Consider the following 22464-nt stretch of genomic DNA (forward strand, 5'->3'; position numbering starts at 1 on the left):
ACACATTACGGCAGGCAGATTCCCCATTTTTACACATAGCGGCAGGCAGATTCCCCATTTTTACACATTGTGGCAGGCAGATTCCCCGTTTTTACACATTGCGGCAGGCAGATTCCCCATTTTTACACATTGCGGCAAGCAGATTCCCCATTTTCTCTGACGTCCTAAGTGGATGCTGGGGACTCCGTAAGGACCATGGGGAATAGCGGCTCCGCAGGAGACAGGGCACAAAAGTAAAAGCTTTAGGATCAGGTGGTGTGCACTGGCTCCTCCCCCTATGACCCTCCTCCAAGCCTCAGTTAGGTTTTTGTGCCCGGCCGAGAAGGGTGCAATCTAGGTGGCTCTCCTAAAGAGCTGCTTAGAGTAAAAGTTTTGTTAGGTTTTTTATTTTCAGTGAGTCCTGCTGGCAACAGGCTCACTGCAACGAGGGACTTAGGGGAGAAGAAGTGAACTCACCTGCGTGCAGGATGGATTGGCTTCTTAGGCTACTGGACACTAGCTCCAGAGGGACGATCACAGGTACAGCCTGGATGGGTCACCGGAGCCGCGCCGCCGACCCCCTTGCAGATGCTGAAGAGAGAAGAGGTCCAGAAATCGGCGGCTGAAGACTTCCCAGTCTTCTTAAGGTAGCGCACAGCACGGCAGCTGTGCGCCATTGCTCTCAGCACACTTCACACCAACGGTCACTGAGGGTGCAGGGCGCTGGGGGGGGGCGCCCTGGGCAGCAATGAAAGTACCTATGCTGGCTAAAAATACATCACATATAGCCTCTGGGGCTATATGGATGTATTTAACCCCTGCCAGGTTGTCAGAAAAACGGGAGAAGAAGCCCGCCGAAAAGGGGGCGGGGCCTATTCTCCTCAGCACACAGCACCATTTTCCTACACAGCTCCGCTGCTAGGAAGGCTCCCAGGCTCTCCCCTGCACTGCACTACAGAAACAGGGTTAAAACAGAGAGGGGGGGCTTTTTATGTGGCGATATTATAATATATTAAGATGCTATAAGGGAAAACACTTATATAAGGTTGTCCCTGTATAATTATAGCGTTTTGGTGTGTGCTGGCAAACTCTCCCTCTGTCTCCCCAAAGGGCTAGTGGGGTCCTGTCCTCTATCAGAGCATTCCCTGTGTGTGTGCTGTGTGTCGGTACGTGTGTGTCGACATGTATGAGGACGATGTTGGTGAGGAGGCGGAGCAATTGCCTGTAATGGTGATGTCACTCTCTAGGGAGTCGACACCGGAATGGATGGCTTATTTAGGGAATTACGTGATAATGTCAACACGCTGCAAGGTCGGTTGACGACATGAGACGGCCGGCAAACCAATTAGTACCTGTCCAGGCGTCTCAAACACCGTCAGGGGCTTTAAAACGCCCATTTACCTCAGTCGGTCGACACAGACACAGACACGGACACTGACTCCAGTGTCGACGGTGAAGAAACAAACGTATTTTCCATTAGGGCCACACGTTACATGTTAAGGGCAATGAAGGAGGTGTTACATATTTCTGATACTACAAGTACCACAAAAAAGGGTATTATGTGGGGTGTGAAAAAACTACCTGTAGTTTTTCCTGAATCAGATAAATTAAATGAAGTGTGTGATGATGCGTGGGTTTCCCCCGATAGAAAATTATTGGCGTTATACCCTTTCCCGCCAGAAGTTAGGGCGCGTTGGGAAACACCCCCTAGGGTGGATAAGGCGCTCACACGCTTATCAAAACAAGTGGCGTTACCGTCTCCAGATACGGCCGCCCTCAAGGAGCCAGCTGATAGGAGGCTGGAAAATATCCTAAAAAGTATATACACACATACTGGTGTTATACTGCGACCAGCGATCGCCTCAGCCTGGATGTGCAGCGCTGGGGTGGCTTGGTCGGATTCCCTGACTGAAAATATTGATACCCTTGACAGGGACAGTATTTTATTGACTATAGAGCATTTAAAGGATGCATTTCTATATATGCGAGATGCACAGAGGGATATTTGCACTCTGGCATCAAGAGTAAGTGCGATGTCCATGTCTGCCAGAAGATGTTATGGACACGTCAGTGGTCAGGTGATGCAGATTCCAAACGGCACATGGAAGTATTGCCGTATAAAGGGGAGGAGTTATTTGGGGTCGGTCCATCGGACCTGGTGGCCACGGCAACAGCTGGAAAATCCACTTTTTTTACCCCAAGTCACATCTCAGCAGAAAAAGACACCGTCTTTTCAGCCTCAGTCCTTTCGTCCCCATAAGGGCAAGCGGGCAAAAGGCCAGTCATATCTGCCCAGGGGTAGAGGAAAGGGAAGAAGACTGCAGCAGGCAGCCCCTTCCCAGGAACAGAAGCCCTCCACCGCTTCTGCCAAGTCCTCAGCATGACGCTGGGGCCGTACAAGCGGACTCAGGTGCGGGGGGGGGTCGTCTCAAGAGTTTCAGCGCGCAGTGGGCTCACTCGCAAGTGGACCCCTGGATCCTACAAGTAGTATCCCAGGGGTACAGATTGGAAATTCGAGACGTCTCCCCCTCGCAGGTTCCTGAAGTCTGCTTTACCAACGTCTCCCTCCGACAGGGAGGCAGTATTGGAAACAATTCACAAGCTGTATTCCCAGCAGGTGATAATCAAAGTACCCCTCCTACAACAAGGAAAGGGGTATTATTCCACACTATTTGTGGTACTGAAGCCAGACGGCTCGGTGAGACCTATTCTAAATCTGAAATCTTTGAACACTTACATACAAAGGTTCAAATCAAGATGGAGTCACTCAGAGCAGTGATAGCGAACCAGGAAGAAGGGGACTATATGGTGTCCCTGGACATCAAGGATGCTTACCTCCATGTCCCAATTTGCCCTTCTCACCAAGGGTACCTCAGGTTCGTGGTACAGAACTGTCACTATCAGTTTCAGACGCTGCCGTTTGGATTGTCCACGGCACCCCGGGTCTTTACCAAGGTAATGGCCGAAATGATGATTCTTCTTCAAAGAAAAGGCGTCTTAATTATCCCTTACTTGGACGATCTCCTGATAAGGGCAAGGTCCAGAGAACAGTTGGAGGTCGGAGTAGCACTATCTCAAGTAGTTCTACGACAGCACGGGTGGATTCTAAATATTCCAAAATCGCAGCTGATTCCGACGACACGTCTGCTGTTCCTAGGGATGATTCTGGACACAGTCCAGAAAAAGGTGTTTCTCCCGGAGGAGAAAGCCAGGGAGTTATCCGAGCTAGTCAGAAACCTCCTAAAACCAGGCCAAGTGTCAGTACATCAATGCACAAGAGTCCTGGGAAAAATGGTGGCTTCTTACGAAGCGATTCCATTCGGCAGATTTCACGCAAGAATTTTTCAGTGGGATCTGCTGGACGAATGGTCCGGATCGCATCTTCAGATGCATCAGCGGATAATCCTGTCTCCAAGGACAAGGGTGTCTCTTCTGTGGTGGCTGCAGAGTGCTCATCTACTAGAGGGCAGCAGATTCGGCATTCAGGACTGGGTCCTGGTGACCACGGATGCCAGCCTGAGAGGCTGGGGAGCAGTCACACAGGGAAGAAATTTCCAAGGAGTGTGGTCAAGTCTGGAGACTTCTCTCCACATAAATATACTGGAGCTAAGGGCAATTTACAATGCTCTGAGCCTAGGAAGACCTCTGCTTCAAAGTCAACCGGTGCTGATCCAGTCGGACAACATCACGGCAAAGAAAGAAAGAAAGAAAGAAAGAAAGAAAGAAAGAAAGAAAGAAAGAAAGAAGAATTATACTTACCCTCTCCGCTGGTTCCGGCTCCTCGGTGCAGCGTCTGACGATTCCCGGGCAGTAGAGAATGAGGAGGAGGGAGGTGGAGGAGGGAGCCGCAGCAGCGCTGTGTTATTGGTGGAGGCGCTGCTGCTGCTGCCCCTCTGCTTCACTATAGGCTGTTCTCTGAAGACAGCCTATAGTGAAGCAGAGGGGCAGCAGCAGCAGCGCCTCCACCAGTAACACAGCGCTGCTGCGGCTCCCTCCTTCACCTCCCTCCTCCTCCTTCCCCCGTCCGTGCCGCTGCTCCTCTCCTCTGTGGGCGGCTGTGCGCTGCGGGCAGCGGTTGCCCGCAGCGCACAGCGGCATGTAATGAGTCAATTTGACTCATTACATGCTTGGGCCCCTGGACAGAGGCGGGGCCCAGTGCAACGCACTGCTTGCACTGGCGGTAGTTCCGCCTCTGTACCAGCTGGGAAACAGGGATTGGCTGGCTGATTAAGCAGAGTCTAGAGTGCAGCTGCTGGATAATTAGGCAGAAACCAGAGTGCAACTGATAGGCTGAAAAGTAACATGATGAAAACAAACATGGCTGCGCCCATGTTTGAACTTGGAGGGAAAGACTGTTTGTAACTTGCATGTGAGTTTTAACCATGAAGCTGCCAGAATCACAGTGAAGAGACTTGAGACAATGAGATGCAGCGTGCTGCATGCAGACAGTGCAGATGGAATCCAGGCTTGGAACGCTGGGACAGTCTCAAGAGGCATTTGGAAGGTAAAACTGATAAGGAATTACCTGGATCGTGACACACTCCAGGGTCCTGCGTCAGCAGTGCTGTGGAAATCACTGGGAAAATGGCACAGCAGTTATTTTCCCAGCGTTTTGCACATGCGCGGTAGGAAAATCACTGGGAAAATGGTCGCCGTACCATTATGGGGCATAACATTAACTAGTGCACTATTATGGGGCGTAACATTAACAACTTCTGCAAATAGGTGTCTCTATAGTGTGTGTGTGTGCTATATATGTATGTGCTATATATGTATGTGTGTGTGTAGATAGATAGATAGATAGATAGATAGATAGATAGATAGATAGATAGATAGATAGATAGATAGATAGATAGATAGATAGATACCCGCCAAAACCTGGTACAACCTGTGCTTGCCTCTGCTGGTCTATGGGCCTAATTCAGACCTGTTCGTAGCCGTGCAAAATTTTGCACGGCTACGATCAGCTTCGCAGACATGAGGGGAGGACGCCCAGCACAGGGCTAGTCCACCCCTCATGTCGGGCCCTACCCTCCCTCCCCCGCACAAGTACAAAAGCATGGCACAGCGGCGATGCTTTTGTACTTGACAAGTAGCTCCCTACCAGCGCAGCTCCTGCGCGCTGGCAGGGAGCTACCCGTCGCTCTCCGGGTCACAGCGGCTGCGTGCGGCCCACCCCCCGCACGGTCCGGGCACGCCTGCGTTGCCCGGACCGCACCCCCAAAACGGTGGCCCAACGTCGCGACCCGCCCCCTCCCGCCCAGCGTCCGCCTGGCGATCGCTGGGCTGAGATGGCCATTTGCTGTCTGGCATGCGCCGGCACACTGCAGCACTGGTGCATGCACAGTTCAGACCTGATCGGCTGCTATGCGAAAACGCACAGCAGCGATCAGGTCTGAATTAGGCCCTATGTCAATTATGCTGGTGCTCCCCCTGGTGGCCATTCCATGCTGAACTACTCTACACTATTACTAACGCTTCTTGTTAAGGGGCATACACATTACACACCGTGCCATTCTGGCTAAATGGCGATTTTGACTTTGCAATTCTCCTTGAACTTCCCAGCGCCCAGAACCACCGATAATGACCACACACATGGTGCAATTTTAGCTATGTACAATTGTGACTATATACAATCTTGACTATACTAGAAACTAGATTGTACACTTTCTAGTCAAAATTGACGTGCCTGCACAGTCTAGTTTACTTGCGATGCCAACTCTGCTGGACCGCGCATCGGCATCACAAGGTGTATACACACGGTGCAATATGTACTATGTTTTCTACCGATATGGACTATATACTCCGTATAGGTAGTTATATCGCACTGTGTGTATGCCCTATTACAGATAAGCAGTAAATATGTTTTACTTAGGCAGAGAAGCAGCTGTGTGAGGAAGGTAAGGGATCCAGTAAAACGCAGTTTTATGTGTCAGTAAAAATCTCATAAAGAAATGGTGATTATAATCTCAAGGAATTCAGTTTCTATTACAGGAAGGAGCTGGAAAATGTGGTTTTATGAGTTGAGGTGGGGGACATAGAGTAATGATGCAGTCACTTATGATAAACAATAATGTGTACTGAAGGGTTACTAGCAGGTAAACTGAAAGTTGCGTTAGTTGCCTTTCGGTTTCAACACTCCAGCTTAACATTTTAGGTATCAGCGAGATATTAAATTGCTGCTGGGATATATAAAGTCATTGACCTGAGATGACACAATGACAAGTGCAGCAAGCAGAACCAACATAGGGTCACCATGCTGGATGTAATGGAGTGCCATCAGCCAGACTCATATCACAGCACCCTATAGCTCAACTCTACCATTGGGGCAGATGTAATTGGGTGGGATGTACTAAAGGGAAAATGCTGTAAAACCTCTGTTTTCACGGGTTTTACAGCATTTTCATATGTACTAACCCCCAGCTGCGGTGTTTTCACCGCTGAGGGTGATGGCGATACCCTATAGAAGCCTATGGGCTTCTTACTCCAGATGCCGCATCCCGCTGCCTCTGCCACCCCACTGACGCCGACCACCCTCCCCGCGGCATACCTCTGTCCAGGCAGCCCTGGTCCCGGAAGCTAAACTCCTCCTACCCCGGCTGCAGGGAGGAGGAGGCGGCCGGGACAGCCTGCTGCGGCTGCCTACTTCTTGGCCAGGGAGTAGAGGGAGAGCTCAGGGCAGGGGCTGGCTGGCAACTTTTAGCCTGGGGGGCAAGTCCAGAGCACTGGCACATAAGTAATGGCGCCATCTTAAATGGAGGTTTTTTTGTTTAAAAAATATTTATTAATAAAAATGCTCCAGATTAACACCAGGTGACATTACACCCAGACATAGGTGCCGATTTATATTTTTGCTGGTGGGTGCTCGGCGGGAGGCGGCAGTGAGAATGAATGGGCGGCCGCAGCAGTGACTAATGCCCATTACACATTATGCAACACACCATAATGCCCATTACACGTTATGCAACACACCGTAATGCCCATTACACATTATGCCACACACCGTAATGCCCATTACACATTATGCCACACACCGTAATGTCCATTACACAATATGCCACACACCGTAATGCGCATTACACAATATGCCACACACAGTGATGCCTATTACACAATATGCCACACACCGTAATGCCCATTTCACAATATGCCACACACCGTAATGCCCATTACACAATATGCCACACACCGTAATGTCTATTACACATTATGTTACACATCGTAATGCCAATTACTCAATATGCCACACACCGTAATGTCTATTACACATTATGTTACACATCGTAATGCCAATTACACAATATGCCACACACCGTAATGCCCATTTCACAATATGCCACACACCGTAATGCCCATTACACAATATGCCACATACCATAATGTCTATTACACATTATGCTACACATCGTAATGCCAATTACTCAATATGCCACACACCGTAATGTCTATTACACATTATGCCACACACCGTAACACCCATTATGCATTATGCCACACACTGTAACGCCAATTACATATTACTATACACACAGTTATGACCCTGACACCATTTTATGCCCACACACAATAATGCCACTTACATTGCTAGGGGTCTCTGTGCTTTGCCAGGGGTTTCATGCGCGTTGCTAGGGGTCTCCTGTGCGTTGCCAGGTATCTCCTGGCCGCTGCCCCAGTAAAGTTAGGGAGGGTGGGTGTGGGCATCAGTGGTTACTGCTGGCCACCGCAGTAGATTGAGATGCGCTGGGGGCTGCAGAAGCGCTTCTGTACCATAGCAGTGTAAAAAAACACCCTCTTAAAATGCACGCCACCGCAAACACATTAACCAATATCTCTTGTACTGAATGGGTGGACGTGTATCTGGGTGCATAGGCACCGATTCCGTGGGTGCTACTGGGCCCGAGCACCCACGGGCCACGAGGAGCACCCACGGAACCAGACGCTGCCCCAGTAGAGCTAGCCGCTGCTGCCCCCTCAGCCACCGCAGTAGATTGAGATGCGCTGGGGGCTGCGGAAGCGCTTCTGTACCATAGCAATGTAAAAAAAAAAATCAAAAATGCCCGCCGCCGAGGAGGAAAGAGACGCTAGAGGTTACATTTGACCTCTAGCGCCTGTCTCCTCCTGGCGGCGGCCATTTTTTATTGTTTTTTTACATTGCTATGATACAGAAGCGCTTCCGCAGCCCCCAGCGCATCTCAATTCAGGTCATAAGTACTAGAGATATTGGTTAATGTGTTTTCATAGTGAAAAAAAAAGAGCTGTTGACTTAAATCAGGATTTTCCAACATGCATAATCGATGATAAAAGCACTTATCTGCAGAGCCGGCCCTAACCAATATGATGCCCTAGGCAAGATTTTGGCTGGTGCCCCCTAGCACCGCCGCTAGTTCTGCCGGAGATGCCTGGCATGAGTGAGCTGGCAGCTCTGCTAACGTCGGGCGCCTTTTGTTTATGAAAATGCATCATATTATTTGCATTACTATGTGTCAAGGATGCACAAGCAGCTTCTGCTGATTAAAATGATATGCAGCATGCCTATATTCTGTGTGCGACTGCAGCTGTATCTGCATACATTACAGTGATTTCCAGGAATACACTGTAACGTAGCATTTCGTATGCAGATACAGACGCAGTCACACACAGAATATAGGCATGCCGCATATCATTTTAATCAGCAGAAGCTGCTGGTGCCCCTAAGCATACCAAATGCCCTAGGCATTTGCCTAGTTTGCCTATGCCTAAGGCCGGCTCTGCTTATCTGCTTCCGTGAATCTGTAATCAGCCAATTAGAAGTCACTAGCTAGAGCTGGCAACAGGCATTACTTTCAGGCTCACAGGCAATTGCAATCAACAGTTACTTACAGAGCTCTAGTTAAAGCATCTTTGTATGGATCTCCCTCAGTTTGCTATTACGCAAACACACTGTCACTGTACTCATTCAGCATTAGCCCAGCCCATTCCCTCCCTAATTCCTGCCAAGCATAAATAGACGGACGTGCCATATATGCATATGCGCATACAGGTGTTTCCTCATACACCTAGCATCAATATGCCATACGACATGATACAACCGGCAAGACTGAGCCAAACTGAGCATGTAGCGTAGCCACTTATTCTTTAAGTTTGCATCACAGATGATACAAAACACCACTCAAAGTGTACTGGAGACACAGGGCTGCGACTTTTACCTCACAGGAATTAGTTTAAAAAGCGTACAAAGTCGTAGATGAAACACAACGGAACTTGGTGTGATAAAAAAGCCACGTCCCCTGCATCGTAGCACTTTGTGTACAGATACAGACTCAGTCGCACACAGACGTACAAATGTCGCACATCAAATTGATCAGTGCAGTCTGGCAAAGTAGTTTTGTCGCTTCCAATTGCTTATTTATGCAAATACGCTCAGAGCGTGACCTGGCGCGCAGAGAGAAGCTGTTTGGCACAACTGAAGTCACACTATATGAGGACACATCTATAGGTGGGATGCAGCCCAGTTTACCAGGGGACCGCCGATAAACAGACAGACGGAATCCCAGCACCAGCCCGGTATTCCCGGTGGATCCGCGCCACCAACCGAGTGGGAATAGAACCCTTGGCGAGTACAGCTTGTTCCAAACTTTAATTTGATTCTTTGTAATCTTTGGTATTTGTTACTCAGCAAGCGCTAAGACAATGTAGAAGTAGTGACCTCTACCTCCTGCGTTTCCTGGTGTTACAGAGAGGTCGGAGAGTATGGAAGCTGATTGCAGAGACTTATTCATCTGTATATGATGGGCTATAACCCTAGCTGCTACATTAAGCATTATTCCCTAGTTAAAAGGAAAACCACACCTATAGATAATGGTAATTATCGGCAGGGATATGATTAATAGCTTAAAGACTGCTGGCGCCATTAGTAGCAGCAACAATAATGTGGCAGAGAATTTTAGAACGTCACTGTGATGCAAATGTGCAAGAGGTTATCACCGGCCCTGATTGCTGACCCAAGTTCCAACAGTGAGACGTCATACATTCTATATTGTGCCGAAGGAGCAGTGTAAAGAGTGCAAGGGTGCAAGGGTGGCTCTGTTTATTTCACTATTGCTAACTTAGACGGCAATACCTTTTTACCGCTAGGTATGACATTAACTATACCCAGCAAAGACAAATATCGCTGGAACACGTCGTTATGCTGCCGCTGAGATATGTAGCAATACAGAATGCTCCTGCTGAACTCCCAATGATGCACAGAGCCCTGTATGAGTGTGAGATAGAGAAAGGAACTGGTCTAATGGGTAGTCTTCAGTATGCCAAATTAGGGATGAGCGGGTTCGGTTCCTCGGAATCCGAACCCGCCCGAACTTCAGTTTTTTTCACACGGGGCCGAGCGACTCGGATCTTCCCGCCTTGCTCGGTTAACCCGAGCGCGCCCGAACGTCATCATCCCGCTGTCGGATTCTCGCGAGGCTCGGATTCTATCGCGAGACTCGGATTCTATATAAGGAGCCGCGCGTCGCCGCCATTTTCACACGTGCATTGAGATTCATAGGGAGAGGACGTGGCTGGCGTCCTCTCCGTTTATAGAGAAGAGAGTGAGACAGTAGAGAGAGACACAGTAGTAATTTTGGGGAGCATTAGGAGGAGTACTAGTAGTTACTTGCTGAAGTGATAGTGTGACTGTATTATCTGACTTGTGGGGGAGACACTGACAGTGGGGAGCAGTTAGAGTCTGAGAGCAGGACCCAGGAGTACATATAACGTACAGTGCACACTTTTGCTGCCAGAGTGCCACACTGCCATTGTGACCACACTGACCACCAGTATAATATATATTGTGATTGTCTGCTTAGGAGTACTACTTGCAAGTTGCTGATAGTGTGACCACTGACCAGTGACCTGACCACCAGTTTAATAATCACCACCAGTGAGTTTAATATATATATATATATATATAATTGTATATAATATATATATAATATTGTATACCACCTACCCGTGTTTTTTTTTTTTCTTTCTTCTTTATACATACTACTATAGTAGCTTACTTTAGCAGTCTGCGGTGCTGCTGAGCTGACAGTGTCCAGCAGGTCCGTCATCAGTCATTACATAATAAATATATATACCTGTCCGGCTGCAGTACTAGTGATATTATATATATATATATTGATTTCATCTCATTATCATCCAGTCTATATTAGCAGCAGACACAGTACGGTAGTCCACGGCTGTAGCTACCTCTGTGTCGGCAGTCGCTTGTCCATCCATAATTGTATACCACCTAACCGTGGTTTGTTTGTTTTTTCTTTCTTCTTTATACATACTACTATAGTAGCTTACTGTAGCAGTCTGCGGTGCTGCTGAGATGACAGTGTCCAGCAGGTCCGTCATCAGTCATTACATAATAAATATATATACCTGTCCGGCTGCAGTACTAGTGATATTATATATATATATATTGATTTCATCTCATTATCATCCAGTCTATATTAGCAGCAGACACAGTACGGTAGTCCACGGCTGTAGCTACCTCTGTGTCGGCAGTCGCTCGTCCATCCATAATTGTATACCACCTACCCGTGGTTTTTTTTTTCTTTCTTCTTTATACATACTACTATAGTAGCTTACTGTAGCAGTCTGCGGTGCTGCTGAGCTGACAGTGTCCAGCAGGTCCGTCATCAGTCATTACATAATAAATATATATACCTGTCCGGCTGCAGTACTAGTGATATTATATATATATATATTGATTTCATCTCATTATCATCCAGTCTATATTAGCAGCAGACACAGTATGGTAGTCCACGGCTGTAGCTACCTCTGTGTCGGCAGTCGCTCGTCCATCCATAATTGTATACCACCTAACCGTGGTTTTTTTTTTTTTCTTTCTTCTTTATACATACTACTATAGTAGCTTACTGTAGCAGTCTGCGGTGCTGCTGAGCTGACAGTGTCCAGCAGGTCCGTCATCAGTCATTACATAATAAATATATATACCTGTCCGGCTGCAGTACTAGTGATATTATATATATATATATATTGATTTCATCTCATTATCATCCAGTCTATATTAGCAGCAGACACAGTACGGTAGTCCACGGCTGTAGCTACCTCTGTGTCGGCAGTCGCTCGTCCATCCATAATTGTATACCACCTACCCGTGTTTTTTTTTTTTCTTTCTTCTTTATACATACTACTATAGTAGCTTACTGTAGCAGTCTGCGGTGCTGCTGAGCTGACAGTGTCCAGCAGGTCCGTCATCAGTCATTACATAATAAATATATATACCTGTCCGGCTGCAGTACTAGTGATATTATATATATATATATATTGATTTCATCTCATTATCATCCAGTCTATATTAGCAGCAGACACAGTACGGTAGTCCACGGCTGTAGCTACCTCTGTGTCGGCAGTCGCTCGTCCATCCATAATTGTATACCACCTAACCGTGGTTTTTTTTTTCTTTCTTCTTTATACATACTACTATAGTAGCTTACTGTAGCAGTCTGCGGTGCTGCTGAGCTGACAGTGTCCAGCAGGTCCGTCATCAGTCATTACATAATAAATATATCTACCTGTCCGGCTGCAGTACTAGTGTGATATTATATATATATATATATATATATATATATTGATTTCATCTCATTATCATCCAGTCTATATTAGCAGCAGACACAGTACGGTAGTCCACGGCTGTAGCTACCTCTGTGTCGGCAGTCGCTCGTCCATCCATAATTGTATACCACCTACCCGTGGTTTGTTTTTTTTCTTTCTTCTTTATACATACTACTATAGTAGCTTACTGTAGCAGTCTGCGGTGCTGCTGAGCTGACAGTGTCCAGCAGGTCCGTCATCAGTCATTACATAATAAATATATATACCTGTCCGGCTGCAGTACTAGTGATATTATATATATATATATTGATTTCATCTCATTATCATCCAGTCTATATTAGCAGCAGACACAGTACGGTAGTACTGTAGCTACCTCTGTGTCTTTTAGTTGTGCCTATTAAAATATGGAGAACAAAAATGTTGAGGTTCCAAAATTAGGGAAAGATCAAGATCCACTTCCACCTCGTGCTGAAGCTGCTGCCACTAGTCATGGCCGAGACGATGAAATGCCAGCAACGTCGTCTGCCAAGGCCGATGCCCAATGTCATAGTACAGAGCATGTAAAATCCAAAACACAAAATATCAGTAAAAAAAGGACTCCAAAATCTAAAATAAAATTGTCGGAGGAGAAGCGTAAACTTGCCAATATGCCATTTACCACACGGAGTGGCAAGGAACGGCTGAGGCCCTGGCCTATGTTCATGGCTAGTGGTTCAGCTTCACATGAGGATGGAAGCACTCAGCCTCTCGCTAGAAAAATGAAAAGACTCAAGCTGGCAAAAGCACCGCAAAGAACTGTGCGTTCTTCGAAATCCCAAATCCACAAGGAGAGTCCAATTGTGTCGGTTGCGTCGCCTGACCTTCCCAACACTGGACGTGAAGAGCATGCGCCTTCCACCATTTGCACGCCCCCTGCAAGTGCTGGAAGGAGCACCCGCAGTCCAGTTCCCGATAGTCAGATTGAAGATGTCAGTGTTGAAGTACACCAGGATGAGGAGGATATGGGTGTTGCTGGCGCTGGGGAGGAAATTGACAAGGAGGATTCTGATGGTGAGGTGGTTTGTTTAAGTCAGGCACCCGGGGAGACACCTGTTGTCCGTGGGAGGAATAGGGCCGTTGACATGCCTGGTGAAAATACCAAAAAAATCAGCTCTTCGGTGTGGAAGTATTTCACCAGAAATGCGGACAACATTTGTCAAGCCGTGTGTTGCCTTTGTCAAGCTGTAATAAGTAGGGGTAAGGACGTTAACCACCTCGGAACATCCTCCCTTATACGTCACCTGCAGCGCATTCATAATAAGTCAGTGACAAGTTCAAAAACTTTGGGCGACAGCGGAAGCAGTCCACTGACCAGTAAATCCCTTCCTCTTGTAACCAAGCTCACGCAAACCACCCCACCAACTCCCTCAGTGTCAATTTCCTCCTTCCCCAGGAATGCCAATAGTCATGCAGGCCATGTCACTGGCAATTCTGACGAGTCCTCTCCTGCCTGGGATTCCTCCGATGCATCCTTGCGTGTAACGCCTACTGCTGCTGGCGCTGCTGTTGTTGCTGCTGGGAGTCGATGGTCATCCCAGAGGGGAATTCGTAAGCCCACTTTTACTACTTCCACCAAGCAATTGACTGTCCAACAGTCCTTTGCGAGGAAGATGAAATATCACAGCAGTCATCCTGTTGCAAAGCGGATAACTGAGGCCTTGACAACTATGTTGGTGTTAGACGTGCGTCCGGTATCCGCCGTTAGTTCACAGGGAACTAGACAATTTCTTGAGGTAGTGTGCCCCCGTTACCAAATACCATCTAGGTTCCACTGCTCTAGGCAGGCGATACCGAGAATGTACACGGACGTCAGAAAAAGACTCACCAGTGTCCTAAAAAATGCAGTTGTACCCAATGTCCACTTAACCACGGACATGTGGACAAGTGGAGCAGGGCAGGGTCAGGACTATATGACTGTGACAGCCCACTGGGTAGATGTATGGACTCCCGCCGCAAGAACAGCAGCGGCGGCACCAGTAGCAGCATCTCGCAAACGCCAACTCTTTCCTAGGCAGGCTACGCTTTGTATCACCGGTTTCCAGAATTCGCACACAGCTGAAAACCTCTTACGGCAACTGAGGAAGATCATCGCGGAATGGCTTACCCCAATTGGACTCTCCTGTGGATTTGTGGCATCGGACAACGCCAGCAATATTGTGTGTGCATTAAATATGGGCAAATTCCAGCACGTCCCATGTTTTGCACATACCTTGAATTTGGTGGTGCAGAATTTTTTTAAAAACGACAGGGGCGTGCAAGAGATGCTGTCGGTGGCCAGAAGAATTGCGGGACACTTTCGGTGTACAGGCACCACGTACAGAAGACTGGAGCACCACCAAAAACGCCTGAACCTGCCCTGCCATCATCTGAAGCAAGAAGTGGTAACGAGGTGGAATTCAACCCTCTATATGCTTCAGAGGTTGGAGGAGCAGCAAAAGGCCATTCAAGCCTATACAATTGAGCACGATATAGGAGGTGGAATGTACCTGTCTCAAGCGCAGTGGAGAATGATTTCAAAGTTGTGCAAGGTTCTGCAACCTTTTGAACTTGCCACACGTGAAGTCAGTTCAGACACTGCCAGCCTGAGTAAGGTCATTCCCCTCATCAGGCTTTTGCAGAAGAAGCTGGAGGCATTGAAGGAGGAGCTAAAAGGGAGCGATTACGCTAGGCATGTGGGACTTGTGGATGGAGCCCTTAATTCGCTTAGCAAGGATTCACGGGTGGTTAATCTGTTGAAATCAGAGCACTACATTTTGGCCACCGTGCTCGATCCTAGATTTAAAACCTACCTTGGATCTCTCTTTCCGGCAGACACAAGTCTGCTGGGGTTCAAAGACCTGCTGGTGACAAAATTGTCAAGTCAAGCGGAACGCGACCTGTCAACATCTCCTCCTTCACATTCTCCCGCAACTGGGGGTGCGAGGAAAAGGCTCAGAATTCCGAGCCCACCCGCTGGCGGTGATGCAGGGCAGTCTGGAGCGACTGCTGATGCTGACATCTGGTCCGGACTGAAGGACCTGACAACGATTACGGACATGTCGTCTACTGTCACTGCATATGATTCTCTCACCATTGAAAGAATGGTGGAGGATTATATGAGTGACCGCATCCAAGTAGGCACGTCAGACAGTCCGTACTTATACTGGCAGGAAAAAGAGGCAATTTGGAGGCCCTTGCACAAACTGGCTTTATTCTACCTAAGTTGCCCTCCCACAAGTGTGTACTCCGAAAGAGTGTTTAGTGCCGCCGCTCACCTTGTCAGCAATCTGCGTACGAGGTTACTTCCAGAAAATGTGGAGAAGATGATGTTCATTAAAATGAATTATAATCAATTCCTCCGTGGAGACATTGACCAGCAGCAATTGCCTCCACAAAGTACACAGGGAGCTGAGATGGTGGATTCCAGTGGGGACGAATTGATAATCTGTGAGGAGCGGGATGTACACGGTGATATATCGGAGGATGATGATGAGGTGGACATCTTGCCTCTGTAGAGCCAGTTTGTGCAAGGAGAGATTAATTGCTTCTTTTTCGGTGGGGGTCCAAACCAACCCGTCATTTCAGTCACAGTCGTGTGGCAGACCCTGTCACTGAAATGATGGGTTGGTTAAAGTGTGCATGTCCTGTTTATACAACATAAGGGTGGGTGGGAGGGCCCAAGGACAATTCCATCTTGCACCTCTTTTTTCTTTCATTTTTATTTGCATCATGTGCTGTTTGGGGAGTGTTTTTTGGAAGGGCCATCCTGCGTGACACTGCAGTGCCACTCCTAGATGGGCCAGGTGTTTGTGTCGGCCACTAGGGTCGCTTAGCTTACTCACACAGCTACCTCATTGCGCCTCTTTTTTTCTTCTTTGCGTCATGTGCTGTTTGGGGAGTGTTTTTTGGAAGGGCCATCCTGCGTGACACTGCAGTGACACTCCTAGATGGGCCAGGTGTTTGTGTCGGCCACTAGGGTCGCTTAGCTTACTCACACAGCTACCTCATTGCGCCTCTTTTTTTCTTCTTTGCGTCATGTGCTGTTTGGGGAGTGTTTTTTGGAAGGGCCATCCAGCGTGACACTGCAGTGCCACTCCTAGATGGGCCAGGTGTTTGTGTCGGCCACTAGGGTTGCTTAGCTTACTCACACAGCTACCTCATTGCGCCTCTTTTTTTCTTTGCGTCATGTGCTGTTTGGGGAGTGTTTTTTGGAAGGGCCATCCTGCGTGACACTGCAGTGCCACTCCTAGATGGGCCAGGTGTTTGTGTCGGCCACTAGGGTCGCTTAGCTTACTCACACAGCTACCTCATTGCGCCTCTTTTTTTCTTCTTTGCGTCATGTGCTGTTTGGGGAGTGTTTTTTGGAAGGGCCATCCTGCGTGACACTGCAGTGCCACTCCTAGATGGGCCAGGTGTTTGTGTCGGCCACTAGGGTCGCTTATCTTACTCACACAGCTACCTCATTGCGCCTCTTTTTTTCTTCTTTGCGTCATGTGCTGTTTGGGGAGTGTTTTTTGGAAGGGCCATCCTGCGTGACACTGCAGTGCCACTCCTAGATGGGCCAGGTGTTTGTGTCGGCCACTAGGGTCGCTTAGCTTACTCACACAGCTACCTCATTGCGCCTCTTTTTTTCTTTGCGTCATGTGCTGTTTGGGGAGTGTTTTTTGGAAGGGCCATCCTGCGTGACACTGCAGTGCCACTCCTAGATGGGCCAGGTGTTTGTGTCGGCCACTAGGGTCGCTTATCTTACTCACACAGCTACCTCATTGCGCCTCTTTTTTTCTTCTTTGCGTCATGTGCTGTTTGGGGAGTGTTTTTTGGAAGGGCCATCCTGCGTGACACTGCAGTGCCACTCCTAGATGGGCCAGGTGTTTGTGTCGGCCACTAGGGTCGCTTAGCTTACTCACACAGCTACCTCATTGCGCCTCTTTTTTTCTTTGCGTCATGTGCTGTTTGGGGAGTGTTTTTTGGAAGGGCCATCCTGCGTGACACTGCAGTGCCACTCCTAGATGGGCCAGGTGTTTGTGTCGGCCACTAGGGTCGCTTATCTTACTCACACAGCTACCTCATTGCACCTCTTTTTTTCTTCTTTGCGTCATGTGCTGTTTGGGGAGTGTTTTTTGGAAGGGCCATCCTGCGTGACACTGCAGTGCCACTCCTAGATGGGCCAGGTGTTTGTGTCGGCCACTAGGGTCGCTTAGCTTACTCACACAGCTACCTCATTGCGCCTCTTTTTTTCTTTGCGTCATGTGCTGTTTGGGTAGTGTTTTTTGGAAGGGCCATCCTGCGTGACACTGCAGTGCCACTCCTAGATGGGCCAGGTGTTTGTGTCGGCCACTAGGGTCGCTTAGCTTAGTCATTCAGCGACCTCGGTGCAAATTTTAGGACTAAAAATAATATTGTGAGGTGTGAGGTATTCAGAATAGACTGAAAATGAGTGGAAATTATGGTTTTTGAGGTTAATAATACTTTGGGATCAAAATGACCCCCACATTCTATGATTTAAGCTGTTTTTGAGGGTTTTTTGAAAAAAACACCCGAATCCAAAACACACCCGAATCCGACAAAAAAAATTCGGTGAGGTTTTGCCAAAACGCGGTCGAACCCAAAACACGGCCGCGGAACCGAACCCAAAACCAAAACACAAAACCCGAAAAATTTCAAGTGCACATCCCTATGCCAAATGTCGGCATCCCGGCGCACATTATACCGGTGCCGGAATCCCGACACCCGGCATACCGACACCTATTCTCCCTCGTGGGGGTCCACGACCCCACTGGAGGGAGAATAAAACAGTGTGGCGCTCGCCATGCTGGCGGTCGGGCTCCCGGCGCCGGTATGCTGGTCGCCGGGAGCCTGAGCGCCGGCATACCGTACTACACCCGGTCTAATGGCAGGATTCAATTAGTCATGGAAGGTCTATGTAGGTGCGAGCAGAATCAGCCTATCGTAGCTGGCCAGAAATGGCGCAACGCGAGCTGCAGATGGTGTGTGATAGAACCCAGTAAACACCACTGTAAACTGTCAAGAGGTTAAGAATGTCAACATCTCAAATGTCAGCATGTCAAATGTCAACATTCTACGGATGCTGACGGTTAGAGTTAGGCTGCGGGCAGGAGGGTTAGGGTTAGGCTGCGGCCAGGAGGGTTAAGGTTAGGCTGCACTGGGAGGTTCAGGATAGGCACTAGGGGAAAGGTTTGGGACATTGAAGTAATACTCATGGAACACTGCAGCATCACAGGTCCGCGCTGGAACTGATCGCCGGGACCCGGAAAGAAGGCGCTGGAGACAACACTGTCGCTGGGAGCAGGTAAGAATCCCGTAGACCAACAGGGATGGTTTGTTGACTGTTCATCATGTCGACATATTCAGATAGACATGATGAATGTTGACACTGTCGCTGTCAACACGCTGGCCAAGCAGTCACGGGGCATGTCGACAATTCAGCCCTGTCGACACTCTTACTCTCTTGGCAAGTCATACCAAAACCCAATACAGGTTGAGTATCCCATATCCAAATATTCCGAAATCCTTAATATTCCGAAATACAGACTTTTTTGAGTGAGACTGAGATAGTGAAACCTTTGTTATTTTGATGGCTCAATGGGGGTCATTCCGAGTTGTTCGCACGCAAGCTGCTTTTAGCAGCTTTACACACGCTAAGCCGCCGCCTACTGGGAGTGAATCTTAGCTTATCAAAATTGCGAACGAAAGATTCTCTAAATTGCGACCACACACCTCTTAGCAGTTTCTGAGTAGCTCCAGACTTACTCGGCATCTGTGATCAGTTCAGTGCTTGTCGTTCCTGGTTTGACGTCACAAACACACCAAGCGTTCGGCCAGACACTCCTCCGTTTCTCCAGCCACTCCCGCGTTTTTCCCAGAAACGGTAGCGTTTTTTCGCACACACCCATAAAACGGCCAGTTTCCGCCCAGAAACACCCACTTCCTGTCAATCACACTCCGATCACCAGAACGAAGAAAAAACCTTGTAATGCCGTGAGTAAAAATCCTAACTGCATGGCAAATTTACTTGGCGCAGTCGCACTGCGGACATTGCGCATGCGCATTAGCGACTAATCGCTCCGTTGCGAGAAAAAAATACAGAGCGAACAACTCGGAATGACCCCCAATGTACACAAACTTTGTTTAATACACAAAGTTATTAAAAATATTGTATTAAATGACCTTCAGGCTGTGTGTGTAAGGTGTATATGAAACATAAATGAATTGTGTGAATGTAGACACACTTTGTTTAATGCACAAAGTTATAAAAAATATTGGCTAAAATGACCTTCAGGCTATGCGTATAAGGTGTATATGAAACAAAAATGCATTCTGTGCTTAGACTTAGGTCCCATCGCCATGATATCTCATTATGGTATGCAATTATTCCAAAATACAGAAAAATCCCATATCCAAAATACCTCTGGTCCCAGGCATTTTGGATAAGGGATACTCAACCTGTATATTATGCAAATTTTTTGGCCTTGGGCTAAATGTAATAGCCTGCGAGCTGCCGGAGGTGCGGGATTTTGTGCGAGTCTGCCCGTATTTTTAAAATTGCAATCATTAACATGCAAAACCAACCTGTTTTTGCCTTATAAATTATTGCTGCTTTAAAAATTCGGGCACGGGTACAAAGCGGATCACCGCTCAGCAATGGGTTTGTGCGACAGATCCGTTCGCACGGGGGCGATCGCAAGGAGATTGACAGGAAGAAGGCGTTTGTGGGTGTCAACTGACCGTTTTCAGGGAGTGTCTGGAAAAACTCAGGCGTGTCCATCCGTTTGTAGGGAGGGTTCCTGATGTCAATTCCGGTCCCAGACAGCCTGATGTGATCGCAGTGGCTGAGTAAGTCCTGGGCTGCGCAGAGACTAGAGATGAGCGCCTGAAATTTTTCGGGTTTTGTGTTTTGGTTTTGGGTTCGGTTCCGCGGCCGTGTTTTGGGTTCGAACGCGTTTTGGCAAAACCTCACCGAATTTTTTTTGTCGGATTCGGGTGTGTTTTGGATTCGGGTGTTTTTTTCCAAAAACACTAAAAAACAGCTTAAATCATAGAATTTGGGGGTCATTTTGATCCCAAAGTATTATTAACCTCAAAAAACATAATTTCCACTCATTTTCAGTCTATTCTGAATACCTCACACCTCACAATATTATTTTTAGTCCTAAAATTTGCACCGAGGTCGCTGTGTGAGTAAGATAAGCGACCCTAGTGGCCGACACAAACACCGGGCCCATCTAGGAGTGGCACTGCAGTGTCACGCAGGATGTCCCTTCCAAAAAACCCTCCCCAAACAGCACATGACGCAAAGAAAAAAAGAGGCGCAATGAGGTAGCTGTGTGAGTAAGATTAGCGACCCTAGTGGCCGACACAAACACCGGGCCCATCTAGGAGTGGCACTGCAGTGTCACGCAGGATGGCCCTTCCAAAAAAACCTCCCCAAACAGCACATGACGGAAAGAAAAAAAGAGGCGCAATGAGGTAGCTGTGTGAGTAAGATTAGCGACCCTAGTGGCCGACACAAACACCGGGCCCATCTAGGAGTGGCACTGCAGTGTCACGCAGGATGTCCCTTCCAAAAAACCCTCCCCAAACAGCACATGACGCAAAGAAAAAAATAGGCGCAATGAGGTAGCTGACTGTGTGAGTAAGATTAGCGACCCTAGTGGCCGTCACAAACACCGGGCCCATCTAGGAGTGGCACTGCAGTGTCACGCAGGATGTCCCTTCCAAAAAAACCCTCCCCAATCAGCACATGATGCAAAGAAAAAGAAAAGAAAAAAGAGGTGCAAGATGGAATTGTCCTTGGGCCCTCCCACCCACCCTTATGTTGTATAAACAAAACAGGACATGCACACTTTAACCAACCCATCATTTCAGTGACAGGGTCTGCCACACGACTGTGACTGATATGACGGGTTGGTTTGGACCCCCCCCAAAAAAGAAGCAATTAATCTCTCCTTGCACAAACTGGCTCTACAGAGGCAAGATGTCCACCTCATCTTCACCCTCCGATATATCACCGTGTACATCCCCCTCCTCACAGATTATCAATTCGTCCCCACTGGAATCCACCATCTCAGCTCCCTGTGTACTTTGTGGAGGCAATTGCTGCTGGTCAATGTCTCCGCGGAGGAATTGATTATAATTCATTTTAATGAACATCATCTTCTCCACATTTTCTGGATGTAACCTCGTACGCCGATTGCTGACAAGGTGAGCGGCGGCACTAAACACTCTTTCGGAGTACACACTTGTGGGAGGGCAACTTAGGTAGAATAAAGCCAGTTTGTGCAAGGGCCTCCAAATTGCCTCTTTATCCTGCCAGTATAAGTACGGACTGTGTGACGTGCCTACTTGGATGCGGTCACTCATATAATCCTCCACCATTCTATCAATGTTGAGAGAATCATATGCAGTGACAGTAGACGACATGTCCGTAATCGTTGTCAGGTCCTTCAGTCCGGACCAGATGTCAGCATCAGCAGTCGCTCCAGACTGCCCTGCATCACCGCCAGCGGGTGGGCTCGGAATTCTGAGCCTTTTCCTCGCACCCCCAGTTGCGGGAGAATGTGAAGGAGGAGATGTTGACAGGTCGCGTTCCGCTTGACTTGACAATTTTGTCACCAGCAGGTCTTTCAACCCCAGCAGACCTGTGTCTGCCGGAAAGAGAGATCCAAGGTAGGCTTTAAATCTAGGATCGAGCACGGTGGCCAAAATGTAGTGCTCTGATTTCAACAGATTGACCACCCGTGAATCCTTGTTAAGCGAATTAAGGGCTGCATCCACAAGTCCCACATGCCTAGCGGAATCGCTCCCTTTTAGCTCCTTCTTCAATGCCTCCAGCTTCTTCTGCAAAAGCCTGATGAG

This window comes from Pseudophryne corroboree, chromosome 5 (assembly GCF_028390025.1).
Source record: "Pseudophryne corroboree isolate aPseCor3 chromosome 5, aPseCor3.hap2, whole genome shotgun sequence".
Lineage (NCBI taxonomy): Eukaryota > Metazoa > Chordata > Amphibia > Anura > Myobatrachidae > Pseudophryne > Pseudophryne corroboree.